Here is a 21185-nt window from a genome sequence, read left to right as displayed (position 1 = left end):
CACCAGTGGGAACTTAGCGAGGTGGGTGGAGATGTTTTGCGAACTCCAGTCCAGAGAGTCTCCATGGGATAAAAACAGGTCCATGCTAACGAACATGCCAGTTTTTGTTTTTTAAATTATTTCCTGCAACAAGATGAAATGTAAATAAATAAAATATCCAATAAAAAATTTTTTTAAAAAAAGAACAAAGAAAAACATGAAAAGTAGTGCTATTAAACTGTAAAGTGGACAGACAGAAATGCAGAGCGCTGTAGCTGTTATGATCCAAGGCTCAGCTCACATGCCTATGAAGACAAGGAGTATATGAAAAAGTAGATAGTGTCACTGTGAAGCCACTGCAACTTCTATACATTATCACACCATTTTATCATCATTTTCAACTTTAACCCAGCCTCTAATTTGTTTCTCCTTCCTGTGGTGTTAGTGTCTGTAACTGCATGACTTTATTTCAGGCTTGACACTGATATCTATAAATTCTATCTCGGAGCAAAAAATAATGATCAAGATATAAGATGAATTGCTCTTAGGGAAAGTTTACTTAAAGCTATGATAGTCTTTCTAACCAGCTTTCATTAGTTTAATAATGCAGGCTTTAAAAAAAGTCTTCAATACATTTGCTAAATTTAAGAGCGACTTAAACTACAAAGAAAATGTGCATCTCTTCTTATCTTTCTGTGGAAGCAGGCAAGCAGACGGGGCCACTCTCTAAGAAGCCGGATTGTCTCTGTTACATCAGGCATCTTTGAAAGAAACAGTTTAAAACAAACATCCCACTTCCGCGTAGTTTAGAAAAAACTTCCTTAGACAAAACTAATGCCCTGCTTAGCTTCAGGAAAAGCAGAACAAGATGCTACACGAGGATTCACCCAGTTGTTTTTTCCTGTTGTATTATGTTTCCCCCTTGTCAGCCTTTTTTCCCCCCCGGAGCCTCCGCCCCCCCCCCCCTCCCCCGGTTTGGTCTCTGGAAGCATGCCTTGCTGACAAGCCTGGGGTTTGGCCCAGAGTCTCCAGAAGATCCCAGCAGGCTATTTTGTGCCGTTTGCATTGGCTTCGTTTGGTGTCCTGTCTCCTTCTGTTCAGGCAGAGGCGAGGAATCAGGTTTTAGAGATAGTCTAATGCAGAACTTCGGAGCTTCCCTTTGTAGCTGTGTGAGCTGAAGCTATGAGGATAAAAACAAGCCCTGGATCCAGGCTGGCTGGTGACCCTGAGACAGCAGGATAGTTGATGCCCTGTGGCCAGAGCCTTACTGCCAGCTAACCTTGCCCGGGGCTGAGAGTGGAATGGTTCAGTATCACACACAGGTTATTAAAGATTCTGCTCGCTTTACAACGGCCTGTTAACAGCTCTAATGTCTTTAACATGTGCAGCCTATTGACTTTTAAGTAACATTTTATTGAAGTAACTGCCGTGCTTATTAGCCCGTAAGATTTACGCTTCATTTTCGGTCCTGAATCTGAAGGAGGGGGCAGGCTTCCTTGAGATGGTGAGGACTAAGATAAGAGATGCTGAGCCTTGGTGGGAGCTATGGGGCGCATTACAGAGGGTTAGGGAAGAGGAGCAGCAGGTCTCCTAGGATTTGAGGTGAACTGAAGGGTCACAGGGTAACAGTTGTGTCTTAATTAATGGGACTGAAAATTGGAAGAAAAAAAAATACTTGCAGATGTGGCTAGTGTGAACAGTTTAGGTGATGGCTGTGTAGCTTTAAGTGTTAGGTTGAATGATTAATTTCAACAAAAGCAAAATTTTATATACATAAACATCCAGGCACCAGGACCAACTCCTGAATGTCGTGTTCTGTCCCTGAGGATTCAGTGTATCTTGTCTCCATTGTTAGCTCCTGAAAGAGCGAGGAACAGTGTTACTGTTGAGTGCAGATCAGTGTGCACAAAACAAGTCCATGAGCAAATGTCTTCACAAAACCATGGTGACAACAAGTAGTGGGATTGACCTGGTCCTGAGAGACAGACTGATCATGCAATGAACTATAGACTATAAAAGCAGTTACCCTATGTAAGATGTATGTTAAATGGGAAGCTCTTACACACAAATGTGAGTTTATCTAATAGCAGGGACTCTGTCCATATTGCTGCAGGTTTGCAGACTCAGTGTGAGGAGGGAAGAAAGGCAAACCCGCAATGCCCCTACCCAAGGATGGATAGCGAGAAGCAGTTTCCAAGGAGAGCCGTCTGTAGAACATTTACAACTACTATCTGGCTTTCAGCGAACCAAATGGAAAACTGTGCGTCTCATCTCAGTTTTCAAGTGGTGGACCCAACATGGCATGGTTTCCTTATCGCTGTCCTCAACTAGAGATAAAGCACTCTTGGACATTTGTAGAAAAAAGAAAAGAAGCGAAAAGGGAAAGGAAAGGAGAGGGAAGAGCAGACAACAGAGAATACACGATAGCTAGCCCTGGCCTCATCCTATTTCTTCTGCTTTTGAGAACATATCTGTCTCTTCCATTTTGAGGAATCTCATCACCCATGCTGAAGCTGATGGTAGGGAACTGTCCATCACAGCCTCAGACTCAACTGAGCAGTTTTTCAGACCAACGGAGCATTTGAGAAACGTACCGAATACATTCACAACAGGAGGAAAGTGCCAACAGAAACAGATCCTGACCCAGTTCCCAAATGGGATGACAGAAAACGTGGAAGGGACCACACACAACTCAGCCCCACTGCACGGCAGCCCCCTCAGAAGACAGTTGTTTTGCTTCCCCCACCTATCAGCAGGCCAGGAGTGCGTCACACGGGGACTGGACCGCTCCTGACACTTAATTAAAATTTGTACTTAGCTCAGCAGCTCAGACTGTGCAGCTAAGAGGCAGGTCTCTGCCAAGTACTTCTGTCTCCAAGGAGCATTCCCGTTAAGAAAAACTTGGGGGTGTTGGTGGCAGTAGTTCCGTGTGCCTACGTTCTGAAATCATGCACCAGTGTGTATATATCATTTGTGCATACACTGCACATGTGGCCCTCAAATTGTTTTAATTTTTAATTTTAGACCAGTTTTTTTTTCTAAATCGTGCAAATATTATTTAAGATAACAAAACTGTGAAGCGAGTCTCAGATAGCCTCTCTATTGCAGAAGCCTGGAAAGTCAATACAGATTTAATAAAATTAGTCTCTAGCCTGCTGGGTTCTGGAAATAGAATCTTTAAGAAGAGATTGTTAAACCACCGAGGCTGACATCAACTAAATTTTTTTTCTTAAATATTCAAATTATATTATTTGAAAAGCCTTGATACTCACCAGAGCAAGCTAGGCAACATACTCTTTAAAATGTAAAATAGAGTACTGAATCTAGTTGGATTGTCTACAATCTGTACCAAAGTATTACAATTAAAAAAAAGAAGCTAAGTATTTGACCACATCTGTAGCAGCCCATTTAACTGATTAATTTGAGATCTTGGCCATGTGCAAACAATTGACAAAAGGCTAAAAATGATTGGTGGTTAGAAATTTGGAACATTTCAAAACCTCTATGAGAAATTTTCAACTTTCGTTAATGTTTTGTACGCACACCTTTAATAAAATCAAGGTGACAGACCAAGCAAACATTTACTTCAGAATTACAGGCAAACCTGATACTTTTGTTGAAAGATGCCCTGGGGTATGGACACAGGGGTTACTCAGGGGGATCACAGAGATGGGCAGAACCTCCCTGAGAACCAGTGGGTCCTGGGAGGGCTGGCAGACTTTTGATATTCAACCAGCCCAAATGAGAGGATCTGCAGAGCAAACCAATCACAGATCCTGGGAAGGAGAGTGTTATTCATGGGCGAATTTACTTTCTCAGTTAGATTTGCTTTCCGACTTTAAGTAAAACATGGCTCTGTAAATTAGTGCCTGTGCAATGGAATTATTTAGCACCGACGTTCACAACTCACATTTCATCCACTACAGAGCCAGACCCCAAATGCCAACAGGCAATTTCACAGCTAACTTTAAGCACTGATTTTCAATAACGTCACCTTTTTCGGGCTTCCAAATAGCGTATTTTATAAAAACAACAGGAAGTAGATTTGCAACTCCCTGGATGGGAGTAAAGGAATTGTGAAACTTACATCATTTCTTGGACTTGACCGATTCCTGCCTAGCGACGAACGTGTTATCTCAGAACAGCATAGTTCTCCTCTGTGAACATCATCATCCTGTTCTGCCCTGTTTTTACTGGCTAAAATTAGATTTTAAAAAGTTCGGTTCATTATTGTAAATAAGCGGTGCTTATTTCAGAATGCATTCTTCTTTTCGTTCTTGCCAATCTGCTTTCTGGAAAAGTTTTATAAGCAATGAGGACTTAAAAAATATTTCTGTTCAAGGATTTGAAAATATAAAATATTTGGGCATTTCTCAAAGCATGGTTGCTTGAGAGGGGAACTGAAGTTTGGGATTTCAAAAGTTAAAATGATTGCTCAGGAAAAAAAAATACAATCCTAGAAAAAGTTCAAAGTGTCTATATTGCTGTATCAAGTTCGTCTGAAAAATAATGGAGACATTTGCTTCCACAGAGCAAGAATTGGTTTTTTTTGTATTATGGCAAAATTTAGTAAAATTGAATAATAAAGACTGAAGTTGAAAGATAAATGAATTGTATGCAAACAGGGACATTTATTATTTAAAAGAAGATATAAAAGTAGAACCTGGGCTAGTAGGGAGTGGGGGAGAAGTGTGGGGACATATATAAACATATCTATATGATAATGTCATAATGAAACGTATTATTAATAATTAATATATGCTATAGAAACATTTAAAAACACAAAGAAAAAATAAAAATATTTGGTGATGATTTTTGATTTTAGAGTTCAAATGATCAATCAAAATACGATAGTTTGTTCCTCTTTTGTGGTCTATATAGAGTGTATAAAGTCTTATAAAGAGATGTATATCACTTTATTTCTGTAGAATTTCTTTCTCCCTTTCTGCTCATACCATTTGGTAGCATTTTCTGTTATTCTAGTGGAAAACTGACTCTCCATTACTCAGATATTACACATGAGATTTAAGGTTATAATGTAAAGCAACAGTATATTAAAACAATCCCATCTTAGAGGATAACTTTACTAATAATACTATGTATTATTATTGTCAAACAAAATCTATGAGAATCTGGAAAAATTCCTTATTCTATAAAAACATATAGAAAGCAAATACTTCTCTGTAAAATCATGTTAACTGTGTTGTTTTTTACAGTTATGATCAACACTTTATTTGCATATAAATTATTCTTTAATTATCTAAAATTTACATATCATCTGAAAATTCATTTTTGTATATGTGCATATCACTGTAAAATTTTGTTGTTCCCTGTATATAAAGAGAACATTTGTTATGGTTGTTTTAAAATTCTACATATCTGTTGGCTTTTAGTTCACCATAGAGGAAAAATTAGAATAACTCATGATAAATTTCTTGCAAGCCATCAGAATCTTTATAGTTTCTTTAAAAACAAGTTTATTTGCACTGTTAGATTTGTAAGGCAGTTGCAAGAATCTCTCTAGGGGCAGAGTCTTATAAAGACCCAGGGACTGTGGATCAAAGTGTGTGCTTTGTTGTTTCAACAGCTGGTTCTCGATTTAGAAAAGACATTGGAGGAATGGGAAGATGGCTCAGTTGGTAAAGTGCTTGCTGTATAAGCATCAGGCCCTGAATTCAGTCCCCAGAACCCAAGTCAAAAGTCAGGGCGTGGTGGCATGCCCTGATCATACCAAGGCTGAGGAGGTGGAGACAGCAGATCTCTGGAACTTGCCGGGCAGACAGCCTCTCTCCTCATCACGTTCAGGCTAAGTGTAAGATCTGTCTTTAAAAAAAAAAAACATGCAAAACAAGGTGGGCAGTGCCTGGGGAATAACATTCGGGGTTTATCACTCACGTCCACACACACACAGAGGCACACATATGAACATGTACCTATACATGTGCACCCCACTCATGAACACACATGCACACACACACATGCACATACTTACACAGAAGCAGCCCCCTAATGCACTAAAATGTAACAAGAAGACATTATATTTCTCCATTGAACCATAGTTTTCTCTTTATTTAGTTATTGTATGTGTGTATGTGTGTATGTATGTTTGTGAGTATGTTTGTGTGGTATGTGAATCTGTGTGTGGTGTGCATGCATGTGCATGGGGGGTGTGCATCTGGAGGGCAGAGGTTAAATGTCCCCCCACTATTACTCCCCATCTTATTTTTTGAGGCAGGCTCTTTCTCTCTGATCTCTGAGCTCACTGACTACCTAGATTTTCTGGCCAGTGAATTCTGTGGACCCACTAACCTTTCTGCATGGGTTCCAGGGACCAAAGTCCTCCCTTCAGGGATGCATTCCGTCCAGCGAGGCTATTCTTCCTAAGTGTTCTATAAACTCCCCAAATAGCACCACCAATTGGAACCCAAAAGCTCAAGTCCACAAGCCTGTGGAGGGATATTTCTCATTTAAGCCACCACAGTTCCTATTTAGTAATTGAGTCACCATGTTACCTTTTGCAAGAAGGCGCTCCATATTACCTGGAAGAATCCATGTTTTCTGGGCTGACCTGTCAAAGCACTGGCAACTTCTTCTTTCAGTCATTTTTCTCCCTACACTTGTTTCCACACTCACCTTCTTTGTGAATCATTGGTGTATTTCTTTAATAATGAAACCCCAGAAAGAAATCTGGGGAGGAAACTTGGTGTCATGCCACTGCCTTGGGAAGCCAGCCTCTGTCGCCACCCTCCAGCAGGGAAACACTGGTCCCTGCTGGTATGTTGGCTGAAGTTTAAAGCACTTATTACTTTTAGCCAATGTGGCTTTTAACAGTTGTCAATTGCAGGTCTTCAAGAGTTCCTGTTAGTGACCCCTCTGTTGCCATAGTTTCATAGTCTCCTCTAGATCAAGATCCGAGAAGCCAAGCTAAAGATTTATTATTCTCGCGAATACGTGGTTGGTTCAGCAGAGCAGGATGCCTGTCCCTGGATTACCTGCTCTCAAACACGGCCTTAAGTCAAAGGGCTGACTCTAGCATTAGGAACTCGTCTTGAGCCATGTTTCAAGGTAACAGGATGATGGGTCTCATGCCTTGAAGTCACTAATCAGAGCTACCCAACTACTCCGCAGCAGTCTACACTCAGGGCTGATCCTAGATCCACAGAAGGCCCTGGTTGTTATCACACACACACACACACACATACACACACATGCATACAGACACACACGCATGCACACAGACACACGTACACACATATACTCATATATAACACACACACACACACACACACTCACACTTCCATCCGCAGTTTAACAAGCTGGAATCAGGAAGACTTAGAGGCTTACTTGGGGAGGGGCTGTGTATTCTGGGAAACTTGAATCTTGGCTAGGAGAGAGAAATGGATGCTCATGGCTTCTCTGAAATTTCCACCCTCGGGGAAAATGGACCTCTTTTAAAAGTCAGCGGATAAAATCATGTGAAATCGTTCAGTTCACATTCAGTAGATGGTGGGACTGTTATTTTAAAAGGGAAATGAATATCACAGAGGACAAGGTAGGAAGGGAAGTAAAATAATGAAGGGGAGGTGGGGCCTTCTGAAGAATAGCTGCGTTGAAATTCTTACTCAGCGTTGTTTATTATTCTTTATACAATAAATGTTTTATAAAAACTTCTTATTTTCTACATTGTGAACTTTGTGAAAATATAACAATGTTAAGCTGGAGTACGAAGTATTAAAAATGTTTTTGTTGCATGATGTATATTCTATTTGTTATAGCCTATAATTTGTGAAAATATAGTAATGTTAAGATGAAATATGAAGTATTAAGACATCCTTTTGTTTCATACTGTCTTTTCTTTTGACGGGTTGTTCACTTGTGAGTGTTTGTGTATCTGTGTGTGTCTGTGTGTCTGTGTTTGTGTATGTGTGTGTCCATTGCTATGCCATCCCACAAAATCGCAGCATCTTTATGCGAAACGTTCTCATGATCTATCTTCAAAACTCGGGGATATTCCTTCCCTCCCTGGAGAGAGCATTGGCAGTTTGGCTCACTGACGGTGCTTTGCTGTCATTGCTATCCTGAAAATAAGAATCCTCAACAGAGAGGATAGCAGCAGTCCCGTAGACGGTGGTCACTGGAGGAGAGCCGGGTGGAAGGAGGGGACCGACTTAATGGCTGCGCTGGGCACATTTCCGCTGTTTCCCCTGGGGAGTTTTGCACTATTTGAACTTTTTTCACAGAACGGAGTCTCTTCCTACAGTTGATGCTGCTACTGCTTTTCACCCCCGTGATACCTCCCATTCAGAGAAAAGCCGTTCGTAAGTCGGCTGGAAGATTTTTTGCCAGCAAGGGAGGACACTTGAGGGTTCAGAAACATTGGCCCAGACTCTGAATCCTCTTGTCCCAGAGTTCCTTCTGATGAGAGCCCAGCCCTGGGCTGGTTACATTTGCATATGGCTTTCCCTCGTGAAGCACGTGTGTGCGTGTATAGAATTTACTAATATTGAAACTGGAACATTACTTTTGTTGTTGTTGTTGTTAGTGCAAGCAGCCGTAGAGTTAATGTTAAGAAAACATGTCCATTCTGAAGTGGTGGATACGGAAGTGACAGGTACAGTTTCAGTGATGGCATTCCATGTAACCTAAAAATAGCTTTGGAAGGGCCACTGGAAAGGGAATAAGGGCATTTTTACTCTGTATAATCGGAATCTGTTGTGAGGGGAGGAGAGAAATGTGTTGCTGTAAAAACAAAACCAACAAACCCAAAAGCCCCCAACTCCCCCCCCCCGAAAAAAATCTGTCTTTAATCCACGAAGAACTTTAATTGCCATTTCGCAGTGCATTTTATTTGCGTTTGTTACAATTTCCATCTCATCCTCTGGTGTTTCTCCTTTTTCCTAAATGTAATGGCCCACACATGCAAATTCTGATTTGACATCTAAGAGACGTTAATTGTATTTATTTTTGTTTATTCCTCTTGGCAGTTGCTCAAACTTATGATTCCTTGCAACACAACAATATAGAAAACATTATGAATAGTCTTGATGGTTATTATAGCCGATAATTTCGCTAGTAGTTTGGAGACCTGGCTCGGCTCACAGGGAGTTCTTTGTTGTGGTAGAATTCATTTACTCAAATCTCCACACATCTTTTACTCTTTCTGGGAGTGTGGGGGTTCTTTATGTCATAGGAGGAATGATTCAAACAGATTTCTAAAGTCAGCAACCACTCAACCGCTCGTGCAGAAAATGAAGTTGTTGAGAACTGATGTTTTAAATGGGCCCAGAGAGTAATGAAGACTAGGGGACCATGGTGTGCTTCACTAGGACTGCCATGGGGTGGCGCTCCGAGGCCCGGATTGAACAGTCCTGCTCCAGCTACAGAGAAAGAATCTCAGGCTCTTTCTCACTGTACATGTAAAATATTTACATTAAAAACCGACTGGCAGACAGCACTGATGAAAATAACGAAGTAATTAAAAGTCAGTTGGATACTTGTATTCTTAGCTATCTCAAGTATGTTTATACAGGTGACAGAAATAAAGGTTTGGGATTAAAGGAGTGGTAGAGCTGTCGCAATTTCAGTTAGAATTAAATTTTTTCCTGAATTTTTTTGTAGTAAATTAAAAAAATCTGTACAAATTTGAACTTTCAAGGAGTCCGTTTTAGCTTTATACTTTTAAAAGATACAACCTCATCCATACAACTAGGGTCGCACTTTCTCTGCCTAGCATTTCTCATCTTTTCTGTTTACTTACATATCACACAGATCGGGACGCTATCCCCAGTCACTGAATACCCGTAGAACACCCGAGTGCTGATTTCTCTGTCATAAATTCTTTAATAATTTGGTCGTTAACCACCGTGCATGCTATTTTCTACGAGCTCTAATGGCCTGTTTGAAGTAAAATGCCATGGTGATCTAGCTACCCACGGTAGTTTTGTTAACCAACTAAACTTCCAAAGAAAGCTTCGTTTTGATATAAAAATATTTTAACCTTAACCATCAAATGATTTTTTAAACTATTCATTGTGCATAAATAGATAATTATCATATATGGTATAAAATTAATTGGATACGCCCATCATTTTTGCATGTTCATATTTTAAACTCACTAAAAAGTGTAAATTTATCAACTCTACTTGAATTAATTTTAAATTTCTAAAAATATATGATATGATTCTAGAACTCTTTAATAATACTTCAAAATCAGTGGATATAAGATGCTAAATCTAATGTTTAAATATTGAAAAAAATTGGTATTTTCTACAGAAATATATGCATGCTAAAAGAAAATCAAGTACTGTTACAGAAAAAAAAAAAAAAAACCTCTTACGTCCCTGATTCTGAGAAAGGGCCTTTATTGTTGAGACGACTACATACATTTAATATCATATATTGGAAATGAGTTCCTCATGCGACATCTGCGAAATACAGAAAGTATTTGTCTATAATTTCAAAATAATGAATGAAAACCAGAGGATCTGATGGATTTCATTTGAACGTAGAATTAAGCAAGGGTGTCTACTTTCAAATTCTCTTTTTATAAGTGTGTATGGACTTTTTCCTAGAAAATCAAACTTGGTTGCCCTTTGATTTTCTGTTTCCACACCATGGTTTTGTGAACAAAAACTTTTCCATATATATATATGTGTGTGTGTGTGTGTGTGTGTGTGTGTGTGTGTAATATATATATATACATACATATATGTATGTATATATACTCAATGAGGGAGTCAAAGGGAACTTTCACAGCGCAAAGTTGAATTTTCATGGGTAGGCTGCTGAAACTAAAAAGCACAACCTGAAGCATGTATCACAGATGTCGACGGCTATTTTCACTGAGTCAAATTTCACGCTGCTTCAGTAACTTCTAAGGCATCGGGAAAATGATTTGGAGAGCCAGAATAGAGGTTTATACATCAAAAAACATATTGCTCCAGTAAAGCCATTTTAAGGTACTCCACATTAAAGAGAACAATTTAAGGGACAAATCTCTGTCCTTGAACAACAAAGGCAAGAAGAGATATGCATTCCCAGGGCTCTCCTTTCCCTAACAGTAGAGGCACAAGGGAGTAGGAGTTTTAGTCAGTACCCAGGCCAGAGCTGGCATGGTGGTGTGGAAGACTTTATGCACTGAACTGGGGCGGTGAACTGAACGGAAGTCAGATTCCCCCACCTTCCATCTGTGGGTGTCTGTCATTTGGAGACAATGACAGGCACTGTATTTTCTTAACCCAATATGGACAGAGAACGTGTTTGGATTGGATTGTGTGACAGCCCTTCTATCTAACGGACCGAGCGGGGCGGGACAGGACTGGCTTTGTTAGGACTGGCCTAATGAGTTCAGCTGCCGCCACCCTGTGCTGATTGCAATCCTTGTTTTATGGTGTCTTTTCCAGCTTCTCCAAAAACTCTCTGCATTGTCTCCTAGGTTTATTTTTAATATCCTGTAACCCGAGGATCTAAAAAGGAGAGCGGAAACAGAAATCCACCTCCCTGGTCCCATTTTTCTTTTTCTCACAGGGAAGACGGATGTAAGGTGTGGACACATTCCTCGGCATGCTTTTGAAGAAATGTGTGCTTTTTTCCTGTATGTTAAGGAAGGATCTACCTAAGAGCACATTCACAGGCTTCTTGACTTGATAGAGGAATTGGAAAATAACCCTGTGTAAATATACAAAATCTTTCAAGTCAGACAACTCTTTCTTCACTATGTTTATCATGGAAATGTTTCCTGTCTCAGAGAGGTAGCAAGACAGTAGGTGGCTTGTTGGCATCTGGGGGCTTCTGGATTCCCTAAGTGTAGTGTTTTCTCAGAACTGTTCTTCTACGGCATAAAGGGTCGGTGTGTTCGGCTCTGTGGTGTACGCTCTCTGAAATCACCTTGATGTTCTTTTAAATTTTACCTTATTGTAGGGGAAGGGCATAGCCAGTTTGCCTTGCACCAGAATCTCTGCTTGGATTACAGGGAATCATGTCTTCATGTCCCGTTCGGCAGCAGGAGCTCTTCTGGGTCATTTTTCAGTCCTTTCGAAATCCATATGTGGTGGCAGTAGGGCCTGCCTGTAAATCAGAAGGACCAAGTGTCTTGATTCAGTGTGGGGTAGTTTTACTCTTCGCTGTCACCACAGCTGTCAGCAGGATGTCTCAACCATCCTAATTGTCACCAGGGATTGGATTGCTCCCTAACTAATTGTTTAGTGCAGCTAATCAGTGTCTGGGCAGCTGAGGGCATCCTCTATTTTAGACTAAACTCCTATCTTGCTTGCCTCTAAGCACAGTTGTTTGGGTCACCAAGGGTCAGAGGACCAAGAAGTACCTTCAGGTTGAACACAACTGACTGAGCATTGGGGGAAACCTGACCACCAGACTGTGTCTCAAACAACTGACAATCCAGGGTGCTCACAATGGCAATGATCTGCTGAGTCTTCTCCATGGTTCCCGGGCATTTCTTAGTGAATCTTCTAAATATTTCAATAGTGGCAGAGGGGCCTGGCATGTTCTTCCCTCTGAGGAATAATTCACATGAGCATATTAGCATGGATGGCCTTCTGTTCAGAACCTGGGCTTTACTCAGCTTTGCAGAACAAGCAGTTAATTCATTATCTAAATGGCCCACGTGACTCCTTTTTCTTGTGCCCACCTGCTTATTTTGCCCTTCGCTTAAAATTGAACCAGACAAGATTCCCAGATATCCCAGAAACAATCAGTTTACAAGGAGCTAACCCTTATGACCTCATGGTTTCTATTTCAAAGATCTCTTTCAAACAAGCTAATGAATTGGTGTAAAAATTTAACAGGAAATCAAAGCAAGAGGTCTTCTGAGAAATTCCCTCACCAAACTATGATAAGCTAAGCAATCAATCAAAGGCAGTCCTCTCTGGAGCAAAATTCGAAAATGTGCAGGCTCTGAAGAGACTTTGGGACCAAGGGACCAGGGACTTTTTAAACAGGGAACATGGAAGAGAGCACACCCTCCTTGGCTCAGATTTAGAAAAGATACCTTCATATTTTTTTCATCAAAAAGTCTTTTTGTTTAGAATGCTCCTCTCACTTAGAATTTATATATATATATATATATATATATATATATATATATATATATATATATGAATATCTCCTATAGCCAGGGTGTCATGGGACAGACTCAAAGAAAAAGCCATTGCTTGCTTACTGTGCCTTACCCAGCTACCAGGCATTATGTTCGCATCACAACCCCATGGAGGCATATAGACTCACCAGTCCCCGTTGCCAGGAAAACTGACTCCCAGGGAGGTGAATTGATTTTCACAGATCACAGATTTTGCTAGTGGAAAAGTGCTGCGAATTAGAGGAAGCCTTTTTATTTATTTATTTATTTTTGGAAATAGGTTTTGAAATGAGAAAGGCAAGCAGGAGTTGGGAGGATTTAGTTCTGCAGAGGCAGATGGATATACAAGGAACACAAGCATGAGATTCTAGAGGCTTCAGAAGTGAAAGCAAATGGACTAACAACAGGAAGCTGTTGGGGCTCCAGTGTGACAGTGCTCCCCACACAGCTCCAGTGTGATGCTGTGCCTCTGAGAAGCTCCAGTGTGATGGTGCTCCCTGAAAAGCTCCGGTGTGGTGGTGTTCCCTGCACAACTCCAGTGTGACAGTGCTCCCCACAGAGCTCCAGTGTGATGGTGCTCCCCACACAGCTCCAGTGTGATGGTGCTCCCTGAAAAGCTCCAGTGTGATGGTGCTCCCTGAGAAGCTCCAGTGTGATGGCGCTCCCAGCACAACTGCCAGCACTGAGACTTGATTTTATCCCTCTGACCAGTTCCACAACCAAAAGAACACATCAATTTTGCAGATTCCTTCTTCTTCATCTCTGTAATTCCTGTCATATTCAAAAGCATCTTCTTTTCTAATGAGAAAGGCAGTTTGTATTTATTGCAGAAAGATGTATGAAAAATAAAGTACGCACATGCACAAAGAAAAAGAAAAATGAGATTATGTCTAATTCTATTTTCTTTTGGCCTTTGATGTCTATAATCCCAGACTTTAAAGACAAGAAAAGGACTTATGATCTTGGCCACCCCTTGATCACTTTTTAGATCATCAAAGTGAGGACTTTTTTCCCTTAATATTTTTATCCATCTCTAAATTAACGAATTTGTGTACTGAACAGATTTTTCTGTTGATAGCAGACAAACGTTCTCCTCATTTGATCCTATTTCTTTATTATAATTTCTTGCAACAGATGTATTAAATCAAAGTGTGAATGTGCACACACATAGACACAGACACACACAGACACATAGACAGACACACACAGACACAGACCCCCCCCCCCCCCACACACACACACACAGCTGTTGTACTTCCAAATTTGATTTATCAGGCCTCAGGGAGAAGCCACAAACCAAGGTTCCTAACAAGAGCAGGTCACTCCCATTCACCACCAATAGGTGGCGATGGCTGCCAGTTGCCCTTCAGAAGAATTATTAAAGCAGATTTTAGAATACAACCTTTAAAAACTATGGGATCTTTGATAAGTAGAAAGATATCAATCATTCTAATTTATATATATTTTTTGATTTCGAAGAAAATTTTGAAGTTCTTTATATGTTCATTTGGGTGCTTTTGAAAATTATCTCCTTTGCTTTTCTTTTCTCAAATTATAAAAAAAGGTTCAGATGTTGATTTTTCCCCTATTATTCCAATTATATCTTTCTAAAAATCTTTCTATTGGTTCTTTGTGAATTTCACATCTAATCCCATTTATTTTCCCCTCCCTTCATACCCCCAACCCATATGCGCCCCTCCCCCCAGTCAACAAAAGAAAAAAACATCTTGCTGTGGAACCTGCGTGTTTCACTGTGTCCACAGCACATCCTTTGGTCCACACTTCCCTCCTTGCAGATGTTCATCGCAATGAGTCACTGGTCTGGTACTGGACCTCTGGTTTCTGCTACACTCTCTAAACTGCAACCTCAAAGGGACTTCTCTTGTATATCCTGTCATTACCCTGTGTCATGGAAATCCTGTAGCTTTGGATCTGCAGGACCAGCCTCTTCACACACTTCAGCAGTTTATCGATAGGGCAAATGTTGGGGTGGGACTACTCAAAGCCCTGGATCTGATCCTGAGAGGTATCTCAGCCCACCAACTCTCCCACACCTACACCAAGATGACCAACTTTCCTCCCCTGTCCTGGCTAGCCAATCCAATGATGCAGCCAGTAAGGGGTAGAGCCAGCTCGTGGGCCCTGGGCCATTAGGGCTAGGTCACCTGCAACTCTTGCAACCGGAAGTAGCTGGGCCCTGCTTCCCAGTCAAGGTGCAAGGCCACTCTCCTGAGTGTTGCAGTTGGCGAGGGACATGGCCAGTTTTTCCACTTTTTTTTTTAAGGCATCTAAAGGTTTCTTTTTTTTTTTTCATTTCTTTTTGTTCGATATATTTTTTATTTACATTTCAAATGATTTTCCCTTTTCTGGCCCCCCACTCCCCAAAAGCCCCATAACCCCTCTTTTCTCTTCCTGTTCTCCCATTCACCCCTTCACACTTCCCTGTTCTGGTTTTGCACTATACTGCTACACTGAGTCTTTCCAGAACCAGGCCACTCCTCCGTTCTTCCTGTACATCATTTGATGTGTGGATTATGTTTTGGTTATTCCAATTTTCTACCATGATCAAGTAGGCTTTATCCCAGGGATGCAGGGATGGTTCAATATACGGAAATCCATCAATGCAATCCACTACATAAACTCAAAGAAAAAACCCACATGGTCATTTCATTGGATGCTGAAAAAGCATTTGACAAAATTCAGCACCCTTTCATGCTTAAAGTCTTGGAAAGAACAGGAGTTCAAGGCCCATACCTAAACATAGTAAAAGCAATATACAGCAAACCAGTAGCCAACATCAAACTAAATGGAGAGAAACTTGAAGCAATCCCACTAAAATCAGGGACTAGACAAGGCTGCCCCTCTCTCCTTATCTTTTCAATATTGTACTAGAGGTACTAGTTCGGGCAATTCGACAACATAAGGAGGTCAAAGGGATACAAATTGGAAAGGAAGAAGTCAAACTATCACTATTTGCAGATGACATGATAGTCTACCTAAGTGACCCAAAAACTCCACTAGAGAACTCCTATGGCTGATAAACAACTTCAGCAAAGTGGCAGGTTATAAAATCAACTCAAGCAAATCAGTGGCCTTCCTATACTCAAAGGATAAGCAGGCTGAGAAAGAAATTAGGGAAATGACCCCCTTCACAATAGCCACAAACAGTATAAAGGACCTTGGGGTGACTATGACCAAACAGTTCTTCCAGTTTTATGACCCTCGGTCCAGTTCTCTCGCCTGCTGCTGCCATAGGTGGCGGAGGTCTAGGGAAGCAAGGAGGGCATCTCTCCCTCCTTTGTACCACTGCATAGCAGACAGCTAGTTCTCCCATGCTCACACCCTTAGGGCAGGCTTACCCGCAATCCCCTATGTCCAGGGCTAGCTCTACCGTGCTGCCCAGGTGAAATGCCTGACCTGCTCTGTCCCAAATGCTGCAGCAAGTGATGGACAGAGACAACTCTCGTGCTTTGCATGACCTGGTGGGGCCAGCAGATGCAGGTGGTGAGGGCTAAAGAAAGGGGAGGGCATCTCTCCTTTCTCTGTGCCTCCACACAGCAGACAAGAAGCAGGGCCAGATCTCCCATGCTCATGTCCTCTGGGCCTGCTCATCCATGCCCCGCCCCCACCCCATCCCCACGGTCAGCTCTATTGTGTTATCCAGGTAAGGGCCACTCTCCTGTTCTCATGACCCCAGGGACAGGTCTCCCACCTGCTCCCGATGGCAAGGGGCAATTGGGGGAGAATGCCCATGCCACTATATGGGAGACAAGTGGAAGGGCCAACTCTCTGATGCTCTCACTCTCTAGCTCACTCACCCACAACTCTCACAACTAGGGTCAGCACTACTGTATGTTCTCCTGAAAACTGCAGCTGGGTAGAGGCAGGGTCAGCTTACCTGCTCTCACAACCCCCAGGGCCAGCTCTCCCCTATGCACAGGTGAGGGGTGAGGGCAGTTCTTCTCAGTCCTCAGGCATCAATATGTCCCAGACCAGGGATGTCCACCTGGCCTTTGGTGGTAAGAGACCCCCTGCTAATGCAGGGCCATAGCCCAAATATGACCCCGCTCCCATATCAACACAGGCCAGGACCACACAATGGTTCAAGGCTGTATCACTGACCACTCACATCAGGCTGTTCCTCACTACCTTTGAGTGTCCAGTTCTGTCCCTCTTCATGGTGCCCACATCCTTCCATTTCTCCACCACTTACTTGCTCCTGTTAGTGGTGTCTGGTCCTCTGGAGTATCTGATGTCATCTCAGAAGTGGTCTCAGGAGTACTATGCCCCACCAGTGCATCATGGCATCAGGCAGGGGGTCACCTCTGGCACGGTCTTTTCCCAGACCTGTGAGGCACCAAACTGGTGGTCATCTCAGGCTAGCTTCCTGTCATGTTCCCATGGTACCAGACTCGTGTTCAGTCTCACTCCTCTCCCAGGCCCACACCCGTGGCCCCATGCAGGGGTCATCTGTCTTGGGCTCACTCCTTCCTGGGGTCTCAGTGGTGGTCCCAGGTGGGTTCTTCTAGTCTCTGCCTGCCTCCTGTTGGGCCTTGAAGCCCCAAGTAGGGTTCATCTCATCTCTGGCTTACTCCCTGCCCTGGCAGACTGTCTAGGTATGCATGGAGCTGGACTGGCTGTCTGAGGATAGCCCCCTGTCTGGACCCCACTGGCACTGGACTGGTGGCCATCTCAGGCTTTTTTTTTTCAGGGAGTGTAAGGCTACTAATTACTCAGATGCTCACAGGTCAGAACACTGAGGGTAGACATGGCCTCTTTCCTCTCTGCCACCTACTGATGCACATGACACAGTAGCCACACCTGCAGCACTTTACTGGAACACTTTAGTGGAAGGTATACATTACATCTTTATATAAAGATATCAATCCCCACATTAAGATGAATTTTATCCAGACCCTTCATTTGTCCGCTAACTAAGGGATTCTATATTTGAACAAAGAAGATGTAAAGAAATTTTCAATACTTCTGGGACTCTTCCTATTTAATTCCTTATGATGTGTATATCCTATGTTTAGTAGTACATTTTAAAAGCCCTATATTAAGATGAATATAAAAACATTTCATCTATTTTCATACTTAAGTTTTACTTATTACTATGCATTTTTGAGACAGGGTCTCACTCGGTGACACAGATTAGTCTGAACTCCCTCTGCAGCTCATGCTGGGCTCACATCCTCTAGTCTCAACTGCCTAAGTGCTGGGATTAAAAGTGTGATCCAACACACCCAGTTTTAACTTTCTTATTGTAGGAGAAATTCAGCACTTTTTTCTAATTAGGGAACCAGTTGTTTTGCGTTGTTTTTAGAACAATGTCACTCATCTGTCGTGGTGAGGACTTCCAACCTTGGCCTGGAACACTGTTGTGTTCCACACAAATCCTTGTGTTTGGTGACTGCTGTGCTACTTCTTTCCCTTCTCTCCATGAGGTACCTTGTTTAGAACACTTCAGCATCTCCTGCACTTGTCCATCTCAATGACGTTTTGATTCTAGGTTCTACTCTTAAAATATTTTATTAGAATTGATTTTGAAAACAAGAGTTATGTGTTAGTTTATAGTATCAGAATGGTGGAGCGTCTTTTGGATATATGCCCAGGAGTGGTATAGCTAGGTCTTGAGGTAGAGCTATGCCCGGTTTTCTGAGACACCACCAAATTGATTTCCACAGTGATTGTATAAGTTTGCCTTCCCACCAGTGTTAGAGTGTTCCCTTGGCTCCACATCCTCATCAGCGTGAGTTGTCACTTGAGGTTTTGATCTTAGCCACTCTGATGGGTATAGTGTAGAATCTCAGAGTCATTTTGATTTGCATTCCCTGATGACTAAGGACATTAACCATTTCTTCAAGTGTTTCTCTGCCATTAGAGATTCCTCTATTGAGAATTCTCTGTTTAGATCAGTACCCTACTTTTTAAATTAAGTTATTTGGTTTGTCAGTGCCTAACATCTCAAGTTCTTCCTAGATTTTGGATATTAGCACTCTGTCTGATGTAGGGCTTTTGACGAACTTTTATCAAACCATAGGCTTCTGTTTTGTCCTATCAGTGTTTTTTCTGATTGCATGTTTGTGTACCATGTGAGTGCCTGGTGCCCATGGAGACCAGAAAAGGGCATCAGATGTCATGGAACAGGAGTTGCCATGTAGGTGCTGGGAACTGAATACATATTTTCTGCAAGATTAACACAAGATTTTAAACACTGAGGCATTTGTGTAACCCCTACATTTGATTTTTAAAATGCTGTATCAGCACACACTTATAAATATTAAGCAGTGCATGGTGTATACATACTTATTTCTTGTGCTGGCTAATTTTAAGTCAACTAGAGTCACTTGGGAAGGATTTTCAATTAAGAAAACTCTCCCATAGTATTAGTCTGCAGACACATTTTTGAACGATTTTTTAAAAACTAATTGATATGTCTGAGACCAGTCCATTGTGGGTATTTTTGGGCATTGACACTGATGTTTATAAGAAAATAGGATGTCCAACATGGTGGGGCACACCTTTAATTCCAGCACTCTGGAGACCAAGGCAGACTGATATCAAGAATTTGAGGCCAATGTGGTCTACAGATCAAGTTCCAGGATAGCCAGGCCTACACAGAGAAATTCTCAAAAAATCAAAAGGTTGGGAAAAAAGAAAACAAACAAGCAAACCAAAAAAATTAGATAAAAAGAAAGAAAGAATGAATGAATAAAAGAAAAACAGGAAGGAAGACAGGAAGGAAGAAAGGAAGGAAGGAAGGAAACAAGGAAGGAAGGAAAGAAGGAAGGAAAGAAGGAAGGAAGGGAGAAGAAAGCTAGCTGAACAAGCCATGGGGAGCAAGCCAGTAACTCTGTCTGTCATGGCCTCTAATCAGCTCCTACCTCCAGGTTCCTGCCTTGTGTTCTCTCAGTGATGGACTGTGATATACGGTGAAATAAGCTCCCCCACTCTCAAGTTGCTTTTGGTGGTGGAGTTTTAACATAGCCATAGAAATCCTTATTAAGACATTTCCTCTTTCCATTACAGTTCTGTGAAAATATAAAGCTTATTACTGGATGAAGAAATATTTACACTTTGTCTGTGTTATAACCAAATAGTAACAATACATTTTTGTAAAGAAATGTCTATAGAGACTGAGAGATGGCTTAACAGTTGAGAGCACTGACTTCTATTTCAGAGGACCAGAGTTTGGCTTCTAGCACCCATGGTAGGCTGCTTACAACCTCTGGTCCTATGAGCTCCAGGGGATTGGACACCCTCTTTCATCACCCACATGCACATGCATGTGTGCATGTTCATTCCTGGTGCCAAAGGAGGCCAGAGTGGCCATTGGATTCCAAGATGCTGGAATTATAGGTGGCTGTGAGCAGACTGAACCCAGGTCCTCTGTAAGAGAAGCGAGTGCTTTTAACCACAGAATCGTCTCCAAGCCCTTGAAAGACTGTTGTTGTTTTTTAACAATAAACTTACAAGGTAGAAGTCAGTATGAACAATACACAGATTAGTAAATTAAGTCAATGATAGTTAAAAAGTTGAGTTCCTCAAGTCACACAGTAAGTGGCACAGCCTGAACTGAAATGTGTGACAAACCTCAGCTCTAGAGCCCCTTACGCCTTATTCTTTGGCTTCCTCTCTCTTCTTGTTCCCTCCCCTCCTTCCTTCACTCTATTAAAAACCAGCGTCTTACACTTTGCATATTTCTCTGAAACCTGCCTCCAGACCCTTAAAGTTCATCCCATGGTTTCTATGTCAACAGAGCATCTCAGATATCTAGTGTTTTGCACTATGGTGTCACCTAATTTAATCATTCTGTGTTTGACACAGAGTCAGATTCTGATTTTTGGGTGAATACACAACAATGCTCCAGCTAGAATTCCTGCACACAAATTGCTTCATGCTTGTAACTTTATTTTCTTACTCTCAGACACAACACTGCTGGATGCAGGTGCATGCATGACTTTATTGTATCACTCCAAGATTATTTTTCCGCATTGGGTGGATTAAGGAAAACTCTACAGGTAATAATTTTCCAACAGCCTCCCTTCTGTATTCCTTGTGGAACATTCCCAGCATTGTTCTTGACATTGGGATCGGGGAGGTCGCGCTC

At 41.7% G+C, this 21185-nt stretch overlaps 1 non-coding gene across 1 annotated transcript; it reads right to left on the bottom strand.

Annotated features, from left to right (window-relative positions):
- Positions 1 to 17785: 17785 nt before the first annotated feature.
- Positions 17786 to 17916, bottom strand: LOC127690382 (small nucleolar RNA SNORA17). The gene has a single exon (XR_007979098.1). It is a non-coding gene; the product is annotated as a small nucleolar RNA SNORA17 (small nucleolar RNA).
- Between the last annotated feature and the right edge of the window lie 3269 nt (positions 17917 to 21185).

Source organism: Apodemus sylvaticus, chromosome 7 (assembly GCF_947179515.1).
Source record: "Apodemus sylvaticus chromosome 7, mApoSyl1.1, whole genome shotgun sequence".
In the NCBI taxonomy this organism is placed as follows: Eukaryota; Metazoa; Chordata; class Mammalia; order Rodentia; family Muridae; genus Apodemus; species Apodemus sylvaticus.
This window is presented reverse-complemented; position numbering and strand designations above follow the sequence as displayed.